The sequence below is a fragment of the Arachis stenosperma genome, chromosome 4 (assembly GCF_014773155.1).
Source record: "Arachis stenosperma cultivar V10309 chromosome 4, arast.V10309.gnm1.PFL2, whole genome shotgun sequence".
Classification (NCBI taxonomy): Eukaryota; Viridiplantae; Streptophyta; class Magnoliopsida; order Fabales; family Fabaceae; genus Arachis; species Arachis stenosperma.
Genome location: NC_080380.1, coordinates 101,779,403 through 101,787,281, shown reverse-complemented (window position 1 = coordinate 101,787,281; position 7,879 = coordinate 101,779,403). Strand labels below are relative to the sequence as shown.

Sequence of the window (7,879 nt, the reverse complement as noted above, 5' to 3'; positions counted from 1 at the left end):
TGCCAAAGGCTTCACCCATGTAATTCACCTCTACCATTGCAGGGTTCTCAGGATCATAAGCTTCTTCTTCAAAAGATGCTTCTTTAGCACTGTTGGATGCATTTTGCAATCCATTCAGACTCTGAGAGATCATATTGACTTGTTGGGTCAATATTTTGTTCTGAGCCAGTATGGCATTCAGAGCATCAATTTCAATAACTCCTCTCTTTTGAGGCATCCAATTACTCACAGAATTCCTCTCAGAGGTATACATGAACTAGTTATTTGCAACCATTTCAATAAGTTTCTAAGCTTCTGCAGGTGTTTTCTTTAGGTGAATGGATCCACTTGCAGAGTGGTCCAGTGACATCTTAGAAAATTCAGACAGACCATCATAGAATATATCTAATGTGGTCTATTCTGAAAGCATGTCAGAAGGACACTTTTTGGTCAGCTGCTTGTATCTTTCCCAAGCTTCATAGAGGGATTCACCTTCTTTCTGTCTAAAGGTTTGAACATCCACTCTAAGTTTGCTCAGCTTTTGAGGAGGAAAGAACTTGGCTAAAAAAGCCATGACCAGCTTATCCCAAGAGTCCAGGCTATCTTTGGGTTGTGAGTCCAACCATGTTCTAGCTTTGTCTCTTACAGCTAAAGGAAAAAGCATAAGCTTGTAGACTTCAGGATCAACTCCATTGGTCTTAATAGTATCACAGATCGGCAAGAACTCAGTTAAAAACTGATAAGGATCTTCTGATGGAAGTCCATGAAACTTGCAATTCTGTTGTAGTAGAGAAACCAATTGAGGCTTTAGCTCAAAATTGTTTGCTCCTATAGCAGGAATTGAGATGCTTCTTCCATAAAAGTTGGAAGTTGGTGTAGTAAAATCACCAAGCATCTTCCTTGCGTTGTTGTTTGGTTCGGCCATAATTATTTCTTTTGCTACTTCCTTCTCAAAAATTTCAGTGAGGTCCTCTTCAGAGTTTTGTGCTTTAGCTACTCTTAGCTTCCTCTTCAGAGTCCTTTCAGGTTCAGGATCAGCTTCAACAAGTATGCCTTTATCTTTGTTCCTACTCATATGAAAAAGAAGAAAACAAAGAAAATATGGAGTCCTCTATGTCACAGTATAGAGATTCCTTAAGGTGTCAGAGGGAAACAAGAATAGAAGGATGAGGTAAGTGAAGAAGAATTCGAACACAATGAGAGAGATGGAGTTCGAATTGACAATGGAGGAGGAATGTTAGTGTTTAAATAAAAAAAGATAAGAGAGGTGGGGAAGAATTTTCGAAAATTTTAATTAAAATTCAAAACAATTAGTTAACTAAAAAAAAGAATTTTGAAAAAAAGTTAATGTTTTTCGAAAATTAAAAGTGAAAAAGTGGTTAGGTGTTTTTGAAAAATAAAAGAAATAAATTGAAAAAGATAAGAAGTTAAAAAGATTTTGAAATCATGGATTTTTTAAAAAGATATGATTTGAAAAAGATATGATTTAAAAGATATGATTGAAAAGATAAAAATTAAAAAGATTTGATTTAAAAAAAAAATAATGACTTGATTATCAAGAAACTAAAAGATATGATTCTAAATTTCAAATATTGAACTTTTCTTAACAAGAAAGTAACAAACTTGAAATTTTTGAATCAAGAATTTTTTTTGAAAATATGAGGAAAAGATTTGATTTTTGAAAAAGATATGTTTGAAAAGATATGATTTTGAAAAAGATATGATTGAAAATATTTGATTTGAAAAAGATTTGGTTTTGAAAAATTATGAAGATTTGAAAAAGATTTGATTTGAAAACAAAATTCCTCTCCTTGTGTCATCCTGGCGTTAAATGCCCAGGAGCTGCATGTTTTGGGCGTTTAACGCCCAATTACTGCATGGTTTGGGCGTTTAAACGCCCAGCCAGGTACCCTGGCTGGCATTTAAACGCTAGTTTTCCTTCTTCACTGGGCGTTTTGAACGCTCATCTTTTTCTCTATAATTCCTCTGCTTTATGTTCTTGGATCTTCATTTTGCTAAATCCTTTATTCAAGAAAACATATTTTCAATTTTGAAAAACAACGAAATGAGTCAAAACATATAATTCTTGGATCAAAACACAAGATATATGCAAGAACATTATGAACGTCAAGATGAACACCAAGAACAATCTTGAAGATCAAGATGAACATCAAGAACTCAGTTTTCTTAATGAAAGAAAATATGGAGGACACCAAACTTAGAACTTTCTCATGTTTTGGGCCATATAAATGCAATAATGCGTATATAGAACATCATGCAGTGCAATTCAATAAATTATGAAGATCAAACAAGGCAACTCATCAAGAACGACTTGAAGATCATCAAGAACACAATGTATGTGTTTCGAAAATTGCAAGACAATTGAAATCATGCAATTGACACCAAACTTAAAATTTGGCCCTAGATTCAAACAAGAAACACAAATTATTTTTGGTTTTTATGATTTTATTATTTTTTGGATTTTTTTGAAAATATCTTTTTGGAAAAACGAAAACAAAGAAAAAATTTTTGAAAAATTTTTGAAAACTTTTTGAAAGGAAAATAAAACAAGAAGAAAATTACCTAATCTAAGCAACAAGATAAACCGTCAGTTGTCCAAACTCGAACAATCCCCGGCAACGACGACGAAAACTTGGTGCACGAAATTGTGATACACAATGGCGCCAACAACTTGGTACGCACAATTGTAATCTCAACTCTTTTTCACAACTTCGCACAACTAACCAGCAAATGCACTGGGTCGTCCAAGTAATAAACCTTACGTGAGTAAGGGTCGATCCCACGGAGATTGTTGGCTTGAAGCAAGCTATGGTCACCTTGTAAATCTCAGTCAAGCGGATTCAAATGGTTATGGAGTTTTAATAATTAAAAAGATAAATAAAACACAAAGTAAAGATAGAGATACTTATGTAATTCATTGGTGAGAATTTCAGATAAGTGCATAGAGATGCTTTGTTCTTGTTGAATCTCTGCTTTCCTACTGCCTTCATCCAATCCTTCATACTCCTTTCCATGGCAAGTTGTATATAGGGCATCATCGTTGTCAATGGCTACTTCCCGTCCTCTCAGTGAAAATGGTCCAAATGCGCTGTCACTGCACGGCTAATCATCTGTCGGTTCTCAATCATGTTGGAATAGAATCCAGTGATCTTTTTGCGTCTGTCACTATGCCCAACATTCACGAGTTTGAAGCTCGTCATAGTCATCCCTTTCCAGATCCTACTCGGAATACCACAGATAAGGTTTAGACTTTCCGGATCTCAGGAATGGCTGCCAATAATTCTAGCTTATACCACGAAGACTCCGATCTTTCGAAATAGAGGCTAAGAGATATAGTGATGAGTGTCATGGATCATCATATTCATCAGGTTGAAGTGCAAGCGAATTTCTTAGAATAAGAATAAGCATGAATTGAATAGAAAACAGTAGTAATTGCATTAATACTCGAGGAACAGCAGAGCTCCACACCCTTAATCTATGGTGTGTAGAAAATCTACCGTTGAAAATACATAAGAACAAGGTCTAGGCATGGCCAAATGGCCAGCCTCCCCAAATGACATGTGAATTCGAAAATAGGGAAAAAGACCCCTAGTACAATAGTAAAAAGTCCTATTTATAATGAAACTAGCTACTAGGGTTTACAGAAATAGGTAAATGATGCAGAAATCCACTTCCGGGCCCACTTGGTGTGTGCTTGGGCTGAGCATTGAAGCTTTCACGTGTAGAGGTCTTCCTTGGAGTTAAACACCAGCTTTGATGCCAGTTTGGGCGTTTAACTCCAACTTTTATGCCAGTTATGGCGTTTTGATGCCAGAAAAGGGTAGAGAGCTGGCGTTTTGACGCCATTTTACGTCATTAAAACTCGCGCAAACTATGGACTATTATATATTGCTGGAAAGCCCTGGATGTCTACTTTCCAACGCAGTTGAGAGCGCGCCATTTGGAGTTCTTTTGCTCCAGAAAACCCACTTCGAGTGCAGGGAGGTCAGAATCCAACAGCATCAGCAGTCCTTTGTCAGCTTCTGAATCAGATTTTTGCTCAGATCCCTCAATTTCAGCTAGAAAATACCTGAAATCACAGAAAAACACACAAACTCAGTAAAGTCCAGAAATGTGAATTTTGCTCAAAAACTAATAAAAATATACTAAAAACTAACTAAATCATACTAAAAATAATATAAAAACAATGCCAAAAAGCGTATAAATTATCCGCTCATCAGTCATGTATGGTGCTATGTAGAAGAACGTTGCGCTCTTAGATCAAAATGGAGCAGCAAAATTCCTTGATTGAATCATGGGCCACTCTTTTAAAAGCGTGGCCTAAGGTTCCAAAGCGTGCTCGAACTTCAATGTGTGCCCCAAAATTCCTCTTTTCTCCTTTTAAGCTTAATTTGTGTTTTTTTGCTTTGTTTTCTACTAATTTCCTACAAAATTTATTAAATTAAAAGATCAAAGCAATATACTATTTAAGCACTAAAATACTCAATAATTAAGCATTAGTCATCAATTTCTTGTATGAAAAAGCATAGAAAAACCTAACATGATGCGCAGTATCATCACTGGTCACCTCCTTGTGGGCGTTGGACGCCAGAATAGGGTTGGTGGCTGGCGTTGAACGCCAGTTTTGGGCCTTCAATTATGAAGCAATGTATAAACTATTATATATTTCTAGAAAGCCCTGGATGTTAGCTTTCCATAGCTTTTGAGAATGTGCCATGTGAACTTGTGTAGCTCCAGAAAAGCTCTTTCGAGTGCACAGAAGTCAGATCCTAACAGCATCTGTAGTGCTTTCTTTGCCTCTGAATCAGACTTTTGCTCCAACTCCTCAATTTTAGCCAGAAAATACCTGAAATTGCATAAAAACACACAAACTCAAAGTAGAATCCAAAAATGTGAATTTTGCACTAAAATATATGAAAACTTGATAAAACTTAAATAAAACATAACAAAAGCTATATGAAAATGATGTCAAAAAGCGTATAAAATATCCGCTCATCAAGGCTGTCTTTAAAAAACCACACTTTGACAAAAGAGCCTCATATTCAAGAAACCCATTTTCTTCAAAAACTTCTGGTTCAAGTTATGTTGCAAAAAGAGGTGTCAATGCTAGAAATAGTTTTGTTAAAAGAAATGCATCTTTCTAAAAAACTAGAAAATTCCAAACTTTTAATCACCATCAGCACCATAACTTCAATCAGTTTCAACAACATGCACAAAGAAATAACTATTTTAATTGCATTAAACCTAGTCACTCTTCTTCTCAATGCTTTATTGACAAAAAAAGGGTGGAAAACAAAACATACAAGGTTATTTGTGATTTCAACAAACTTGGGCAACTAAGATGGATTAACTTCAAAGGATCCAAATTAGTTTGGATACCTAAGGTTACTTAAGAATGTGTGCAGATTTGCCTAGCATCCAAGAAGAAGAAAGACATTTGGTACCTGGATAGTGGATGCGCTCTAGGCACATGATGGAAAAATCAACATTCTTTGTCAAAGTCAACAAGTATGATGAAGGATTTGTGACTTTTGGTGATGACGGTAAAGGTAAAATCTTTGTAATAGAAAAAGTAGGTAAAGATATCTCTACTTTCATTGATGATGTTTTCTTGGTTGATGGTTTAAAGCACAATCTTTTAAGTGTTAACCAATTATGTGATTTAGGTTACTTGATAATTTTCAAAAGATTAGAGTGCCTTATTGTTAATGAAAAGACTGATGAAGTGTGTTTGCTGCAAACCATTGTGATAATGTGTATGGTCTCAATCTTGATGAACTAAAGAAGTAAAATGCAGCTTGTTTTCATTCTAAATAATCTGAAAAATGGCTATGGCACAAAAGATTGGTCCATGATAGCATGTTTCAAATAAACATGCTTGTTAAAAGGGATTTAGTGAAAGGTCTTCCTAAGATCAAGTTTGACAAAGACATCACTTGTGATGCTTCTCAAATGGGAAAACAAACAAAGAGTTCTTTCAAGCAAAAGGAAGACATTTCTACTAAAAGACCACTCGAAATGCTACATAATAATCTCTTTGGTCCAACTAGAACTCAGTTTGGATAGTAAACTTATGGTTTAGTAATTGTTGATGATTATACAAGATTTGGTTGGGATTTATTTCTTGCACATAAAAGTGATGCATTTTCAGCCTTTGATATTTTTAGCAAAAGAGTTCAAAATGAAAAGAATTTAAAGATTGATTCTATTAGAAATGATAATGGTAAAGAATTTGAAAATCAATTTTTTGAATCCTTTTGTGATGAATTCGGAATTTCACATAACTTCTCTTGTCCAAGAACACCACAACAAAATGGTATTGTGGAAAGAAGAAATAGAAGCATTCAAGAAACGGCTAGATCCATGTTATGTGAAAGTGAAGTTCCCAAGTTTTTTTCGGCTGAAGCTATGAACACAGCATGCTACATTTTGAATAGAATAATCATCAGAAAATTTTTGAAGAAAACTCCTTATTACGAGCTTTGGAAAGGAAAACCACCAAATTTGAATTACTTTTATATCTTTGGATGCAAATGCTTTGTTTTAAACACAAAAGATAATTTAGGAAAGTTTGATCCAAAAGCATATGAATGTATATTTGTAGGTTACTCCCAACTTGCAAAGCATATAGAGTTTACCATCGAGATGCTAGAATTATTGAGGAGTCCATACACATTGCATTTTGTGATTCTAACATTGTTCCAAGTGTTTTGGAAGATAGTGATGTAGGAAATTTAGTGGAAGACAATATGAATGAAATCCAAGATTAAGAGAAATCTGAATCTGTGTAACTTACCCCTGACTCAGCTGCTGCAGAAAATTATGCAGGAGACAATCTCAATTTATCTCCTGCAATTGCTGAAATCCCTGAGAATACTAGCACCAATGATCCACCTCAACCCAAATCTCTTCCTAAATCCTTAAGGCCCCGTGAATAGAGATTTCTGAAAAACTATCCACAAAAATTTGTCATTAGAGATGTCTCTCAAGGTGTCACAACTCGATCCTCCTCTTGAAAGGCTACTAAAGAAAAAAATTTGGCTTTTCTATCACAAATTGAGCCTCAAAATATTAATGAGACACTTGATTATCCTTCTTGGGGTAAAGGCTATGGAGGAAGAACTTCAACAATTCAAGAAGAATCAAGTGTGGACACTTGTTCCTACTCCTATTGGGAAGAAGTGACTGGAACTAAATGCATTTTTAGGAATAAATTGGGTGAAGATGGAGGCATTGCTAGGAACAAAGCAAGATTAGTGGCGCAAGGATATGATCAAGAAGAAGGGATTGATTTTGATGAATTCTTTGCTCGTGTGGCCCAAATAGAAGCTATAAGACTTCTCCTAGTTTATGTTGCCCATTCTAGCTTTAAATTATTTCAAATGGATGTGAAATGTGCTTTCTTGAATGGTGTGATTGATAGAGAAGTATATGTGGCACAGCCCCCTGATTTTGAAAATAAAGAGTTACCTAATCATGTTTTCAAACTTTCAAAAGCTCTTTATGGGTTAAGACAATCTCCAAGATCTTGGTATGAAATACTTCGTTCTTTTCTTTTGAAAAATGATTTTCAAATAGGCACCATAGACACTACTCTATTCATTAAGAATTCTAATGATTCTTTCATCTTAGTTCAAATTTATGTTGATGACATAATATTTAGATCTGCTAATGAATCACTTTGTAGTGAATTTAGAAAACTTATGACAAATGAATTTGACATGAGTATGATGGGTGAACTTAAATTCTTCTTTGGACTTCAAATAAAACAAACTCCAAATGGAACTTTTATTCACCAAGAAAAGTATGCCAAGGAACTAGTTAAGAATTTTGGTATCAAAAATGCCAAATGGACACTTCCATGCACCCTAACTCAAAG

The 7,879-nt window shown here is 34.9% G+C and overlaps 1 non-coding gene across 1 annotated transcript; it reads left to right on the top strand.

The window, feature by feature from the left end:
• The first annotated feature begins 403 nt into the window (after positions 1-403).
• LOC130977702 (small nucleolar RNA R71) lies at positions 404-511 on the top strand. Its single transcript, XR_009085384.1, has one exon. It is a non-coding gene; the product is annotated as a small nucleolar RNA R71 (small nucleolar RNA).
• The last annotated feature ends 7,368 nt before the right edge of the window (positions 512-7,879 follow it).